Here is a 17344-nt window from a genome sequence, read left to right as displayed (position 1 = left end):
TCAATCTTTATTATATACCAATATTCTACCCGATGTATTCTTACAGTCTCTTAAATATTGATTGGACCATAAGAACATTTACTCATTTGAATACAGTGATCTTATTTTACAGCTGGCAGAAGTAGTCTTAATCAGGAATGTATTTTATTTTCAAAATACTTGCTATTTACAACTTAAGGGTGGAGCAATGATGCATCCTTTGCACTAGTGCAGATGTTTTTTTTTAAAGCAGGGCAACACTATTAATACATATCTATCCAGTTTTGTCATTTTGATATTTGTTGCATCACTACCTGAATGACATCTGAATGATTTGGACAGGGAGTATGGAACTGCCATTGAATTTCACTGCATACATTAATCACAGGTTTGGTTTTTAAAGACTGTTGCAATCTCTCTACCTTCAATCCGGATACTTTCAATAATATACTTTCCTCCTTCAACTCGACTTCCTTATGCAACCTTCCTCTTGATGAAATTTTCCTTAATACTTTAAACTCTCTGGCCCCCATCAGAAAAATAAGACGTAAAGCTAACTCTTCACCCTGGCTATCTCAACCCACTCGTAACTTGATGTTACAGAGAGATAGGGCCTGGTAGACCTAGAAAAAAAACAACCTGCCAAACGACCTCCAAGCTTATAGAGAACTTAAAAACCTTACCAAGAAACATATTGAAAAGGACAAAAAGTAATATTATTATAAAGCACTTAACAATCATCACTCTAATCCCAAACTATTTTGGAACAATATTAATAAGCTCCTCTCTCCTGGTAAGCCTACTATACCTAGTCTATGTCCTGATTCCTCTGACCTTGATACTGCCACTCAACTAAACAGTTTCTTCATTAACTCTATCAAAAATCTTACCAAAAATAACGATGCAAATCTTTCCTCCATTAAGCTCACTCCCTTCCACGTTCTCTCTTAAACCTCTCCCACTCCATCTATCAAATCACTTGTCTCTAAGCTTAAACCCTGCTTTCCATCTGCAGACAACCTTCCCGCACAATTCCTCAAAATCACTTCTAACGGCATTGCCTACCCCATCTCCATTCTCATAAATCAATCCATTCTTGAAAATAATGGGTCCAAAATTTGGAAGAAATTCTGTGTTACCCCCCTTTGTAAAGGTGGAAACTCCACATATCCCTTCCAACTATTGTCCCATTGCTATCCTATCACCCCTCTCTAAAATAATGGAAAAATGCATGCATAAACAAATACTTGAACATCTTATACAGGAAAACCTTCTAACTCCCACACAACATGGTTTCCATCCCCACCATAGCACTGCTACTGCTCTTATTACTTTCACTCAGACCATTGCCAAAGCTCATGATGAAAACAAACCGGTGTCTTACATCTTCCTCAATTTATCAAAAGCTTTCTCCACTGTCTCTCATAATCTGTTTCTATCTAAACTTAAAAACCGTAAACTCTCTCAATCTACTTTACTCTGGTTCAACAGCTACTTCTCTGATAGACTTCAATCTGTTAGATGGCTATCAGCATCCTCTCCCTTCCTTCCTGTACATACTGGTGTACCCCAAGGTTCCATTCTGGGGCCTCTCATATTCAACATCTTCACAAGTAATCTATACTCATCTTGCCCGCACTCCTCTCTAATCCAGTATGCAGACAATTCCACCATTATATCTTGCTCTGATAATCTCCCCTACCTTCTCTCTCTTACCCAAGACTCTCTCCTGTCTGTGGAAAAATGGTTAAACAGCAATGAACTCTTACTTAATAGGAAAAAAACAAAACTTCTTTTCCTCCCTAAATCTCGACAGCATTGTAAAAACTCCTTCTTAGTCACATTTCTTGATAACACTGCTATCTCAGTAGAAACCCATACTAAATTTCTTGGTGTTGTTATCAACGATCAACTCAAATTTGACATACACATTCTTCAATCTATCAAAAAAAAAAAACAACAAAAACTAGGCCTATTATATGGGAATAATAATACCTGCTGAAGGGCACAAAACGTTCATGAGCACAAGCTTTTCTACTGCCTACTCTATTCTACGCTGCACCTATACTCACTAATCTCCATTCTATCCTCATGGCCAAACTTGAATCCACCTATAATAAAATTGCTAGGTTTGCTGCTAATCTACCTTACCGCTCCCATCGTTGCACTGCCCTAAAATATCTCCTATGGCCAGAAGTACATAACCAACTCCTACTTCTGCAGCTTCACCTCACCTACTCAGTACTAGCTAATCCCAACCACTGCCCTGCTCTCTCTACCCTAATCTCCTCCTATACCCCCAAATGTTGTCTCTGAAGTGCAGGCCAACATCTCCTGGAAGTCTGTAAGCACAATAAGCATGTTGGTAAATTTCTATATAGTCACACTGTTGCCTGCTCCTGGAATAAACTCCCCCCAGACCTTAAAGCCATCTCTAACAGCCTCAGTTTAAAAAAAATGCTAAAAGATTACATGCTTAATACATGGACCTGCCCCTGCCCTTCTCCTGTATCTCTTTTAATACTGTGTTACAATATCTACACTCAACTGTCTACATCTATAATCCTGTTTTATTTCAGTCAAATAGATATTGTGAATTGTTCACTTCATTTCCTAACTGGATGATTATTTGCCTAGATAGTAACTGTAGTGTTTCTCTGTGTAAATACAACTCTAATTCTTTTGTTAGTAAGTCTTGATTTGCTACTGTATCTCCTGGTATAGTTAAGCTTTGTCTTTTATAATTGAACTTGTACGAGTTTTACACGTTGTGTTTGTTTTGGTGTTTTTCTCCTCGGGTCTCTACTGAAAAAGGGCTTTTCACCCAGTCAGACTAACCCAGTTAACAAATGTCAGATAAATAAACAAATAAATAATTTTACTTTACCACGCATGTGGATTGGTCCAGGATTGACTTTCACAATGTTGATGTGGCAAAACTAATTGAAGGTACTATGACATCTATATGTAAAAAACCTTTTACAAAAACTTCCCTCCTTTCAGCATATAACTGCTGATCCCTGTAGATAATCAGTAATTTACACAAGGCCTAGTTCACGCAGATTAGGTATATTTGCTCTAGAAGCAAAAACTATAGACATTTTTCACAAAACCTAATGCATGGATTCATCCACAGGGAATAGGAAGCAACCAAACTTAATCTGATTAAACATGATGTTGACAAATATGCACAAGGAAGATTTGTTGTTATACAAACACAAGCCTACTTCTGTTCTAAATACCTCTTCACCGCCCTATTTTGTCACCACATATGGACAGACTACACATCTACTTAGGTTCCTTTTTCAATATATTTTGTACATTCTGCATCATGATAGGTTTCTATGATCTGTTTTGCCTCTGGTTGTTGGTTTTACATGTAGTCAAGGCAAGAATATGGGGCAAATCTTGGAGAGACAAATACTCTGTACCATCATTAGATAACAATGGTTAAAACATACGACTGTTTTCCTTGTAATAGATGCAGTTTATGTACTAAGATGATTTGCGCTTCATCCTTTCCAATCAGGAATTGCACTGGTTCTTTTGATATTCATTCTTGTATTACTTGCACTATATCTTGAGTTGTTTATTTGGCAAGCTGCTTTTGTGGTACCTTTTATATCAGACATATATCTAGACCTTCAAAACTAGGATTATTTGAACATTTTAGTGACATTCAGGGTAAATAACTTTCAAAGGCACTATTTAAAAACACCATGGGACATTCTTCAGCCATTTTTCAGTTTTCTGGCATTGCTAGCTGTGATTATTCTAATTTGAATATAGACACTGTAAATAAAAAAAACTGACAAACAAGGAAATGTATGGATAGTTTAGTGCCAAGGGTTTGGACACATAAGTCAATTTTTATTTATCTGCGCAATATATATATATATATATACACACTTACATATATTCCAAGTAAGTACCATATTCATTTATTATATCCATAGTCAGTATTATTTAACTCACTCAAGTGCAATATTAGACAAATAACTTAAGCATTGCTCAATCTGTAGTGTGTTTTGTATTACTTTATGTAAGGTAGTTAATTTAACTCAGGGGAGGGTATTCTTTTCGTATATGAGTGTTGGTAAATGTCCCTGCCCTTTCTTGCATGTATTGGGAGTAGTATTGTATTTGTTAGTTATCTTTATTCCTCTACTTGTATGTGTTGTTTCACTTTCCTTTGTAGTCTCAAGAATTGAGCTGATGCACAAAATTTTGTTTAGGCTGCAAGTGTGTAGCTCTAAATGACAATAAAGTTTACTTTGACTGATGCACTTTTTTCACCAGGTCTCAACTATTCATTTTGATGTATCTGTATGGTCTTTATATATTTTTTGATTATTAATTTTTTTCTCTTTTAGATATATTTTATTTAATTAGGACAATTGTTATTGTTATTTCAGTATGACTTTTTTCTTGTATTGCATTCTTAATTATAGTTGATGTGCGAGCAAGCCTCAGCTAATTTTGGGGACAGTTTATTTTGGGCTGTATGTATGAATTTTCCCAGTAGATAGCGCCTATGATTGTTTATATTTACAGTGCCACAAATGTTGAGTTACAGTTTCTATTTTTAAAATATTTCAGTCATGTACAGTTTTCTGACAGATTCCTTTAAATTATAGTCCTTTGTTTGCAGATATTATTTGTATCATCAGTAAATTATTTTTAGGACTGACCTGTCTGTTTATGCCTATGTGGTCTTGATGTTCCTGTGTATGGAATATATATTATTTATTTATTTATTTTATTTATTTATTTACATTTGTTTATCAGGAAAGTCCGACTGGACACAAGTCCTTTTTCAGCAGAGATCCGGGGAGAAAAGCTCCACAGAAAATTACATATAGATAACATGGTATACAACCTAGACAGTATCATTTTACAGTGATAAAAGGTGTTAGCATGACAAATACAATGGAAGATTTGTTAAGGTTTAAGTATATGCATATATAGAACAGAATACAAGAATACTAGGTAAAAGAATGCCTAGAAAACACTTTATCTGACACTAAAGTTATGATCAAAGAAGAAATGAAAAATTTGTTGGTAAGACCTGGATTTAGTTGGGATTTTGGCAAGGACAGAGCCAGTGAGATTTTAGATGCGATTTAAAAGCAGACTTGAAAAGATGGCATGGGAGGGTAGTAATGTTAGTTGGTAAGTTTTTCCAGAGCTTGGATATATACATATACATACATACATACATACATACATACAACAACATACATCCAACACGGTGCTGGCAGAAATTGGGCTACTGTTGGCCGAAGGAGGAGAAGAGGTGGAAGGCATGGCCAAAGGCATGAAAAGAGGAGAAAGGCTAGGACTGTGGTAGTGAGGGTCGGAACTTTGAATGTTGCAGTATGACTGGTATAGGGAGAGAGCTAGCTGATGTGATGGACAGAAGGAAGGCTGGTATATTGTGTGTGCAAGAGACCAGATGGAAGGGGAGTAAGGCTAGGTGTATCAGAGGTGGGTTCAAATTGTTTTATCATGGTGTGGATGGGAGGAGAAATGGCGTAGGACTTATTCTGAAGGAACAGTATGCTAAGAGTGTTTTGGAGGTGAAAAGAGTGTCAGATAGAGTGATGTTTATGAAGCTGGAAATTGATGGTGTAATGATGAATGTTGTTAGTGCATATGCTCCGCAAGTTGGGTGTGCAATGGATGACAAAGAAAAATTTTGGAGTGAATTGTATGAAGTGGTGATGACCGTACCCAAGGGTGAGAGAGTGGTAATTGGAGCATATTTCAATGGGCATGTTGGTGAAGGGAACAGAGGGGATGAGGAAGTGATGTGTAGGTATGGTGTTAAACAAAGGAATGTAGAAGGTCAGATGGTAGTGGATTTTGTGAAAAGGATGGACATGGCTGTGGTGAATACATATTTTAACAAGAGGGAGGAGCATAGGGTGACATACAAGAGTGGAGGGAGATGCACACAGGTGGATTATATCTTATGTAGGAGGGCCAGTTTGAAGGAGATTGGAGACTGTAAAGTGGTGACCGGAGAAAGTGTAGTTAGGCAGCATAGGATGGTGGTTTGTAGGATGACATTGGTGATCAAGAAGAGGAGGAGGAGTGTGAGGGCAGCACCAAGGATCAAATGGCGGAAATTTAAAAAGGGTAATTGTGAGGTGGAGTTCAGGGATGAGTTAAGACAGGCACTGGGTGTCAGTGAAGAGTTACCAAATAACTAGGTAACTACAGCAGAGCTATTAAGGGAGACGGCTAGAAAGGTGCTTGGTATCACATCTGGACAGAGGAAGGATGACAAGGAGACATGGTGGTGGAATGAGGAAGTACAGGAGAGTATACAGACAAAGAGGTTGGCAAAGAAAAAGTGGGATTGTCAGAGAGATGAAGAAAGTAGACAGGAGTATAAGGAGATGAGGTGCATGGCAAAGAGAGAGGTGGTGAAGGCTAAGTATAAGGCATATGAAGAGTTGTATGAAAGGTTGGACACTAAGGAGGGAGAAAAGGACCTGTACCGATTGGCTAGACAGACAGACCGAGCTAGGAAAGATGTGCAGCAGGTAAAGGTGATAAAGGATAATGAGGGAAACATACTCACAACCGAGGAGAGTGTGTTGAGCAGATGGAAAGAGTACTTTGAGGGGTTGATGAATGAAGAGAATGAGAGGGAGAGAAGGTTGGATGATGTAGGGATAGTGAATCATGAAGTACAATGGATTAGCAAGGAGGAAGTAAGGATAGCTATGAAGAGAATGAAGAATGGAAAGGCTGTTGGTCCAGATGACATACCTGTGGAAGCATGGAGGTGTTTAGGTGAAATGGCAGTGGAGTTTTTAACCAAATTGTTTAATGAAATCTTGGAAAGTGAGAGGATGCCTGAGGAATGGAGAAAAAGTGTTTTGGTACCGATTTTTAAAAATAAGGGTGATGTGCAGAGCTGTAGTAACTACAGAGGGATTAAATTGATCAGTCACAGCATGAAGTTATGGGAAAGAGTAGTGGAAGCTATGTTAAGAAGGGACGTGATGATTAGTGATCAGCAGTATGGTTTCATGCCAGGAAAGAGCACTACAGATGTGATGTTTGCTCTGAGAGTGTTGATGGAGAAGTACAGAGAATGTCAGAAGGAGTTGCATTGTGTTTTTGTAGACTTAGAGAAAGCATATGACAGGGTGCCTAGAGAGGAGTTGTGGTATTGTATGAGGAAGTCAGGAGTGTCAGAGAAGTATGTAAGAGTGGTACAGGATATGTACGAGGGTAGTGTGACAGCGGTGAGGTCTGCGGTGGGAGTGACGGATGCGTTTATGGTGAAGGTGGGGTTACATCAAGGATCAGCTCTGAGCCCTTTCATATTTGCAATGGTGATGGACAGGTTGACAGACAAGATCAGACAGGAGTCCCCGTGGACTATGATGTTTGCAGATGACATTGTGATCTGTAGTGAGAGTAGGGAACAGGTGGAGGAGACCCTGGAGAGATGGAGATATGCTCTAGAGAGAAGAGGAATGAAGGTCAGCAGGACTAAGACAGAATATATGTGTGTGAATGAGAGGGAGGATAGAGGAATGGTGAGGATGCAAGGAGTAGAGGTGGCGAAGGTGGATGAGTTTAAATACTTGGGGTCAATAGTTCAGAGTAATGGTGAGTGTGGAAGAGAGGTGAAGAAGAGAGTACAGGCAGGATGGAGTGGGTGGAGAAGAGTGTCGGGAGTGATTTGTGACAGACAAGTGCCTGTAAGAGTGAAAGGGAAGGTCTACAAGAGGGTAGTGAGACCAGCTATGATATATGGGTTGGAGACAGTGGCATTGACAAAAAGGCAGGAGTTAGAGCTGGATGTGGCAGAGTTAAAGATGTTAAGATTTGCACTGGGTGTGACGAGGGTGGACAGGATTAGGAATAAGTATATTAGAGGGTCAGCCCAGGTTGGAAGGTTTGGAGACAAAGCCAGAGAGGCAAGATTACATTGGTTTGGACATGTGCTGAGGAGGGATGCAGAGTATACTGGGAAAAAGATGCTAAGGATGAAGCTATCAGGTAACAGGAAAAGAGGAAGGTTTAAGATAAGGTTTATGGATGTGGTGAGAGAGGACATGCAGTTGGTTGGTGTGACAGAGCAAGATGCAGAGGACAGGAAGAAATGGAAACAGATGATCTGCAGTGGCGACCCCTAACGGGAACAGCCGAAAGATGATGATGATGATGATACATACATACATACATATATATATGGTTTATTTTTATATTTAGATTTTTTTGACTGGGTTAATAACTGTATTGAACCATATTGAATGAATATAATTGTATTTAATTTGTTTTCTTGCTTTTATTTTGTACTTTACCTTTATTTGGTGATCTAGCAGTCATGTGCTGCTTGGTTGCATCATGCCTTCATTATGTTTATGCATTTAAACTTTGCTACATGGGAATTCTGTTACAGAAGGCAATGGCAGTTTACTAGCAAAAAAGTCTTTCTCTAGATGTTTGCCTAGCTGTATTGATATGGAACAGATACTCATTTTTCACCAGATTCACCTGATTCCTGAGCTGGTTTTTTTTTATTATTATTTTTTAATATTTGTGGATCTGGTTTCTACCTTGCACAGGAAATCAGGATTTCAGTTTTGTGCACTTCTGGTTCTGCCACTGGGTTTATAAAATATGTCACAGCCAGGCAACATGCACATGTGATTCATTAAAATCGAATGTTCTTCTGGTAAAATAAAAAAAAAAAACTACTTGTTACCCCTAGCTAATCGTTGTCCAGCACACAAGAATGTCACAGAGTATGCATAGATGATGCTCAGATAAACAAATGAAAAAAGCTTGTTTTTTGGGCTGTTTGCAGGAAGTCACAAGTAATAGTGTGACTATAATGATTAGTGGCTGTTTCACCACCAATATTAAGGCTGATATATGTACTGGATTTGCCCCTAACTTGTGTATTTTCTGCTGGAATGAACAAGGCTTGTTGAATAAAGTAACCTGCCCATGCTTAATAAAATCCTCATTAGCAGTGGCAGCCAGCCACTTATATGTTTTTTCATGAACAACACATCCAGGTCATCCTGATTGTTAGCTTAATGTTTTGCCAGGCTTTTTTATGTGTGAAACAGGTTTTTCTTTGGTCACTTGACAGACATGGAGCAGGCTGATTTCACTGTGTCTTCCATAGGAGAGGATAGTAGAGGTCCTGCAAAGCTAGTAAGATGCATATAAGATATGTTAAAGCAGCATAACAGTTCACTTTGATGCGACACAGCTCTGTTCAGTAAATGCCAGTGTTTATACGAGATCAACTGGTTTACTGTTGTCTCTGACTGATGGAGACCATATCAATAATTTTCTAGCTGAGAACTCAGTAGTTTTTGTGGATTAGAAAATGGACTTAAAGCATAACAGCTCCCCAGTGGTCTGTTAGAGTTACAAAGGGGTACATGAATGAGAACATCTATTTATGGCACTAAGTTCACAGCAAAAAAAAAAAAAGCATTTATTAAAAGCTGCTATTTTTTCACTCAGTAACGACAACCAACCCCAAGTTTTCATAGCATCTGACAAATAAAGGACTCCACAAAACCTGTGTCACAGTATATTCCCTAAGTGTTTAGGCACTTACCTTTAACATAAATTTAAAATGACTACCTTGCCATGTTGAACAAGAATAGCTTAGAAGACTCACCACTATTACGGCCATTGTCTGTGCAGCACATTTCTTTCTATACATTGTACTCCCTGTAAGAGACGTACACTTAAGCTCATTCTGAGCAGTCCATATTGTGCAGAGAGCTGCACAGTTCTGAAAAGACAAAAAACGTTACCCAGATTTTCATGCTGTAAGCATATGCATCTCACTTTAGAGCCTTGTACTCATTAGAAAGTGCTATCACAGATTCAATTCATCATTGTTTGCTGTGTAAGTAGCTCACCCGTGAGTGATTTCAGAACTAAAACCAATCACACTTCTCTCCCTATAATCCACATAAGATAGCAGTGATGTATTTCCAACACTGACAGGCTAAACAAAAATAAGTTAAAAAGAAAGACTGGTACATGCCATTTACTTGGTTCGTACAGCGACAGACTACAGCTTTTCAGCATTCACAGTCTTTAAACTATTATATGTAGTAGTTTACTTTCGAAAAAGTCTTGATGGCTGTCCACTGTCACAAAAATGCCTTCTAAAAACTAGTAAAAGTGTGGTGTGTGTGTGTGTGTGTGTGTGTGTGTGTGTGTGTGTGTGTGTGTGTGTGTGTGTGTGTGTGTGTGTGTGTCTATATGTATGTAACACAGTTTTCATTTAAAAACAAAAGGTATACCAAATTAACACAACTGTAGATCTACAGTAAATGGCACTTAGTTACTGTAAGCTAATCCAGTACCATAAAAATTCAAGTTAAAAAGGGCTTAGTACTTTGCAAAATCACTGATCTTATAAAGGCTTACAAAATAGATCCATCAGTTTACCAAATATGATGCGATGTAACTATCTTTCTGTGTATTTATTCATTTTTTATTTATTTCCATTTGTTAACAATGGGAAAAAACTCTCGGGAGAAAAGCTCTAACACCTTAAGTTACCAAATGACAAATGTTTAAATATAAATTTATAAGAAGTTCTAACAGCTGAAATTTAAGTTAATAACACACAGCTTGCTTGAGCATCAGACATAAACATTTAAAAGAGTAACATTTTGACTTAATATGAAGGAGTAACTCGACACCATAAAAAAACTAACTGCCAATCATTAGTGGACCGGAGTTCTGCTGAGGCGACCCCTAACCGGGAAAAGCCGAAAGACGAACAAAGTACAGTTGTGTACCTATCATAAATGTAGATGTTCGAGTGTATTCACTGTTGCAGTCATTACACTTGGGTTATCCACTGGCAGGCGACCCGCAGTCGGCCCGAGTTCCAAAGTCTTGGTCCAGCGTTGGTTGCTGTTGCTTCCTCCCTGACGTCAGTGCACCAGGGGTATAAATGTTGCAACTGACGCCATTTTCTTCAGTTTTTCTTGCCCCAGATGTCAGGTGCCCCCATAAAGGAAGGCTGAAAAGATATAAGTATGCCAAACAACAATCCATATAATACTATAAACATATCTTTAATCTACAAGCAAATACGCCACATAGGTTGTATAGAGTTGAGAAGTACAGAGTAGTCCCAGCAAAGAGGGGGATGGTGGGTGGGTAACTTGGACTGCAACAGTGAATACACTCGAACATCTACATTTATGGTAGGTACACAACTGTACTATATTCATCGTGTTTCACTGTTGCAGTCATTACACTTGGGTAGAATCCCAAAGCTGAGGTTGGGTGGCTGGGTCTAGATTGGATTTGGCGAGGCTAACAACCCCTGCAGAACTACGGTGGCAAAGCCTGCTCTAGATTTGGAGTAGAGAGGTAGGTGGTAGTGCTTGATGAAAGTGTGCACTGAGCTCCAGGTTGCAGCTTCTAAAATGTCTTTGGTTGGTACTCCTCTGAGGAAAGCTGCTGAAGTGGCTGCTGCTCTGGTAGAATGAGGCCTAATGCCCTTAGGCACTGATTTGCCATGCTGTGCATAACAGAAGCAGATGCAGTGTCCTATCCATTTGGAGATTGTCTGCTTTGTAATTGGCTTTCCTTGTGATCCTGCAGCATAAGCTACAAACAGTTGCTCAGTTTTTCTGAAGGCTTTTGTTTTGCCCAATAAAATCGTAGCAGTCTGTGTATATCCAAAGCGTGCAGAAGTTTTTCCCCTTTATTCTGGGGATTTGGGTAGAAAGTAGGCAAATGAATGGTTTGGTTTAAGGCCACATTGGAGACCACCTTTGGCATGAATGTGGAGTTTGTTCTAAGAGAAACCCTGTCTTGATGAAAAATGAGGAAAGGTTCTACAGCCATCAATGCCTGTAACTCTGAGACTCTTCTTGCTGAAGTTGTTGCTAGGAGCAGAGCAGTTTTCCATGACAGAAATTTAAGATCAGCTGTGCTGGCTGGTTCAAATGGAGGCAGTGTTAATTTCTCTAAAACAAAATTGAGGTCCCAAGTTGTTAGTGGTGCTCTTCTAGGGGGTCTTATATTCTTTGCCCCTCTGAGGTACTGTCGTAGTAGAGGATGTGAAAAAAATAGGAGGATCCGCATTGTAATGAGCTGAAATGGCAGAGGCATGGATTTTAATAAATGAAAAAGATAGGCCTTTGTCCAACATCTCAGTCAAGTATTGCAAAATTTGAGGTATATTAGGGACCAGTGGGTTGGGTCCTTGTGCCTGGTTCCAAGCACAGAATATTTTCCATTTTTCTGCATAAGATTTCCTAGTGCTGGGCCTCCTGGCTTCCAAAATTACATCCATTACAGCTTTAGAGAGAGTTGCAGTCTGAGTGGCTACATTATTCGCCATGCTGACAGGTGTAAGGTACTGCGCTGACTGTGCAGAATCTGATAGTTTTGCTGTGTCAGAAGATGAGGGATTAGAGGAAGAGGCCAAGGTGGGTCCTGAGTCAGAGTTTTTAGTATTGGATACCAGTGCTGGCGTGGCCAGTCTGGTGCAATTAGGATCATTTTTGGCCTCTCTTGTCTGACTTTTAGAAGTACTTTGGTGAGAAGAGGTATCGGAGGGAAGGCATAGACTGTCATGTTTTTCCAGCTGAATGTTAGAGCATCCACTTTCTATGCTTGAGAGTGATAAGTCCTTGTGCAAAATGTCTGTATTTGGCAATTGTGAGGGGAGGCAAATAGATCTATATCTGGGCGTCCCCACTCCGTTGTTATCATGTTGAACACTTGTGGATTTAGCTTCCATTCATGAGGATCCATGAGATTTCTGCTTAGTTCGTCTGCCAGTGTATTTTTTGTTCCTGGCAGGGATTGTGCTTGCAGATGTACCTAGTAGGTCTGTGCTGTGTTCCACAAAGTCATGGCTTGTCTGCATAGGGGGTAGGAACGTGTGCCCCCTTGCTTGTTTATGTGCCACATAACTGTGGTATTGTCCATCTTTATCAGTAGTTGTCCTGGGTGTATTAGTCCTTTGAAGGCTGTCAGAGCATTTTGTACAGCTAGCATCTCTTTTTGATTGATGTGAAGATGCATTTGCTCCCTGGGCCACGTGCCCTGAATACATTTTCCTGCCATATGCGCTTCCCAGGCATAATCCAATGCATCCATTGTTATTGTCTGCCTGGCTGTAGGTAAGGTGAAAGCCTGTCCCTTGTTGTGGTGACAGGCCTGGGACCACCATTGAAACTCCTGTTGTAGGCAGGGGATTAAGGTTATGATTGTCTCTAGGCTTTGACAATGCTGAGTCCAAACACTTTTTAGATACCATTGTAGTTTCCTCATATGCAGCTTTGCAGGATGCCATGAAACTTGCAGGGAGCTGGGTCTCTTTTGCCATCATTTGAAAGTAATGAGTCAGTTGCCTTTGTTTGTCTGGCGTGAGATAAGCCATCTGGGCATATGTATTTAAGCTTGCACCCAGGAATATTATCTCTTGAGAGGGCACTAGTTTTGATTTATTTTCATTTACTGTGTACCCTAGGCAAATTAGTAACTTTTTTACAAATGCCAGGTGCTTTAGAAGAATGTCCTTGCTCTCTGCTTGAATAAGGCAGTCGTCCAAGTAGGGATATATTTGAATTCCTTTTTGTCTGCAAAATGCAATTACTGGAGCCAGGCATTTTGTGAAGACCCTGGGCACAGTAGATAAGCCAAAGGGCAGTGCAGAGAATTGTTAATGCATTGAACCTGCTATAAATCTGAGGTATCTTCTGCACAATTGTCTGATTGGGACATGCAGGTATGCCTCCTTGAGATCCAAAGTAACTAGCCAAGCCTCCTTGTCCAGCATGGGCAGGAGTTGTTGTAATGTTAACATTTTGAAGTTTGGTACATCCAGGAAAGTATTTAAAATTGACAGGTCGAGAATTGGCCTCCAGGCCTTGTCTTTTCTGGGTACTAAGAAAAGTCTTGAGTAAAATCCTTGTCCCTGTTCTTCTTCTGGAACTTTTTGAATAGCTCCCATTTCCATAAGAGCAGCAATCTGTTTTTGTGCCTCTGTCCATTGGTTTTGTGGCAGGTTTGGCATACCTTTTAGTTTCGGAAGCGTGTGGAAGTGGAAGCTGTACCCCTGAGAAACTATATTCAGCACCCATTGGTCTTAGGTGATCATGTGCCAATTGTTTGAGAAAAGTGCTAGCTATCCCCCTAGGGTGCTGTCAACTGGTAAGAGCTTGGCATTTGCAGAGGGAAGTCATTGTGTTTGTTTCCTATAGGGTTGTTATTTGTCTTCCCCTCCTTTGGGGGTTGAAGCTCCCCATTGCCTAGGTCTGTAGGTGCCTTGGGGCTGAGATCTGCCTCTTGGGCGTCTGTATCTGCCTCTTTGTGGCCTGTCTGACACTGGAAAGGACCAATTTTTTGAAGGCCAGTTTCTGCTAAATCTAGGTGGTTGAACCTGTAAGAAATCTTTCACTGTTTGCATTGACTTTGCTTTATCCTCCATTTTCTTTAACACCTCTTCTGTCTTAACACCAAATAAAGTATCATGCTTTAGAGGTGCATCGAATAACTTTACCTTAACATGGTCAGTAAACTTTGTTCTTTCAACCAAGCATGTCTTCGAATAACTGAGCCTGTAACTGCGGCTCTACAAGAAGCCTCTAATGAATCAAAACCACATTGCAGAGTATGCTTTCCCACTTGTTCAACTGCATGCAATAATTCTTGCATTTCTTTACTGTCTGGACTTTCTGTATTTGTAACCATTTTCTGCTTTAACAATGACATGAGATACTGTTGATATTTAAGCATGTGAAACTGACAGTTTAAAGCTCTTACAGCTAAAGTTGCAGAAGTGTAAACTTTTTTCTCCCATCTGTCCAGAGCTCTGGAATCCCTATCTGAGGGGACAGGATTTTTTGCAGTGGAAGCTTTAACCCCTTTAGGACCTTGAGAAATTGTTTCTGGATCTGCAGCGGGGTTTTTGTAAAGGAATTTATGAGAGTCAGGGACCCTGTAGTACCTGTCTGGCTTTACTGGTGCTGGGGGTAAAGAATCTGGAGACAGACTGGATTCAGTAAATACATCATCTACAATATCAAGCACGAGGGGGTAGCCAGGGGTCTGTGCTGAGGCAGTAAAAGGAAATCTCTGAGCCTTTTCTTGTATTCTGAGTAATCCTGGCTCTCCCAGTGGAAATGCTCTCTCATGGTGTGCAGGGTTTCCCCAAAAGAATAATCCTCAGGTGGAGAGGCTGAAGGAATGGACTCTTCAGCATCAGAGTCCTCATAAGGAGGGAGAGAATAGCCCTGATCAGAAGAAGAATCAGAGGAAATGGAAACTTGATCAGAGGAATCATAATCAGTGTCTTGCCTAGGCCTTTTGTCCGGAGGGAGATGGGATCCCCTGATTAAAGTAATTAGGTCCTCGGCCATTTTTAGCATCTGTTTCTTTGGCATAGAAGACTGCTCTGGAGAATGCTGAACTTGTTTCCTTGTCTTTGACTTTGCCTTTGCTACTGTAGTAGTCTTAATAGTAAGTTGTGAAGGTCTGAAGACGCCCTCAGAAGCCGGTGCCTGCTCAGCGGCTCCGGATCCATCTGAGGGCATAGTTTCCGTAGGCCCAATACCTTGAGTTTCCACAGGCCTCGGGGCCTCCACGTGGCTGTCGGTTGCGGCCTGTGGCTCTGAGGTAGCAGGTGTCAGGGGCCGCGAAAGCACCTCACTGAGAACCGGCGACTGGCCTAGAAGAGGCTTTGTCATCGGTTTTGGACCTCGGATGCCTGTCTCTTTCTTTGTCCTTGCGTTTTTTATAAATAGCGGGCGTTGGCTGATCCGACTGCATTATATAGTTAAATATCCGTCCAAAGTAATGTAAAGCAAATTCAAACCAACGTTTTATAGTGCGTTTATTGAATCTAGCACAAAACCGACAACTAGTAACGTCGTGATCAGGGCCTAGGCAAGGAATGCAGTAAGAGTGAAAGTCCTTATGAGGTATTTGCTTCCCACAAGAAATACTATTATTAACTTTTGCTGACATCGGTCTGGAGCAAGAAAAAGTTTCCCCAACGGGGTACTTAGCTTTATTGAAGACTTTGGTTCTGAAATTCAATTTCGAAAATCTCAGGAGTCAGCCGACCGACACTTGCGAACTGCTTTTGCTTCGGGCACCACGCGGCAAGAAAGACTGAAGAAAATGGTGTCAGTTGCAACATTTATACCCCTGGCGCACTGACGTCAGGGAGGAAGCGACAACAACCGACGCCGGACCAAGACTTTGGAACTCGGGACGACTGCTGGTCGCCTGCTGGCAGATAACCCAAGTGTAATGACTGCAACAGTGAAACACGATGAACATCAACAACAACATGAAGGAGTAACAATTTAGTGTGAAGGCAGGCATGTTCATTCATATAGTCAGTGAAGGAGGAGTGACTGTATTAAAAATGATACATTTAGGAGACGACATGGAAATAGAAGATATTCTGGAACTTAGAGTGAACAAGAATAATAAGAGATTAGTAGGAAATTCATTTTTTATGAGGGAATGTCGAGATCATTTACATTTAAAAAGAAAATTAAATATTTCTTCATTGTTTATTTTTTCATATTAATAATTTTACAGCTTTTCTAAGCACAATAACACTTTGCATGGTGAATGTTATTAGTGAATAATGGACCTTGCCTGCATTGTCCTCAGAATGCCTCTGGATGGATTGTTATTCCCTGGTAACACTCGCCCAGTTATTACTGTTTGATGAAAAAAGAGAGCTGGTGGCATCACGATGGGAATGGAAAGCCTCTCAGGTTTGTTCATAGGTTGGTACTAGGCTATCGGCCCAAGGGCCTATACAAGCCTAGACATAACAATTCCCTGGCTATTTCTTCCCACAGTATTTACTTCCCTGTTGGTGAGAAACCAGTATAATAAGGGCTGCCTAACAGAAAGAGGGTTACACCTCTTAGGTGACAAAGTTCTGGCTGAGAGACAGGTTTCAAAACTTGACTCAGAGGACCGAGGGAAGAGGCTTCCTAATGAAAGATAATATTGCCATCACTTAAAGTGGTGGCCTGAGGAAAGGCCCAGTAGCAGCACACATTAAGGAGATGCAAGGAAATAAGGCGCTGTGTGGAGGCTAATCTGTTTGTTAGCTTGAGATGTCCAATGATCTGGCCCTCGTATACTGTTTGGTTGGGATCAGTGTCAGTTAGAAGTGTCAGGGACAGCACTAGTAACAATAGGAGCACCCCACTATACAATGAAACAGGATGGACTGACATATACTGTCATGTGATTTATGACAGGTTATACCTAATATGTCTGCATTTATAAGACTTATCCGTGCTTTTAGGCAAGTCAGTTTGTTCCTGATGCTGCAACTATTTAATGTAACAAT

The 17344-nt window shown here is 40.3% G+C and overlaps 1 protein-coding gene across 4 annotated transcripts in view; it reads left to right on the top strand.

Moving 5' to 3' along the window:
• Positions 1–17344, top strand: part of AP3B2 (adaptor related protein complex 3 subunit beta 2) — a 905004-nt gene that overhangs the window by 466061 nt on the left and 421599 nt on the right. The gene's annotated exons all lie outside the window — the stretch shown is intronic.

This window comes from Protopterus annectens, chromosome 7.part0, assembly GCF_019279795.1.
Source record: "Protopterus annectens isolate FY-2018-M chromosome 7.part0, PAN1.0, whole genome shotgun sequence".
Taxonomy (NCBI): domain Eukaryota; kingdom Metazoa; phylum Chordata; order Ceratodontiformes; family Protopteridae; genus Protopterus; species Protopterus annectens.
The sequence above is the reverse complement of the archived record's forward strand: the minus strand, read 5'-3'. Positions and strand labels throughout refer to the sequence as shown.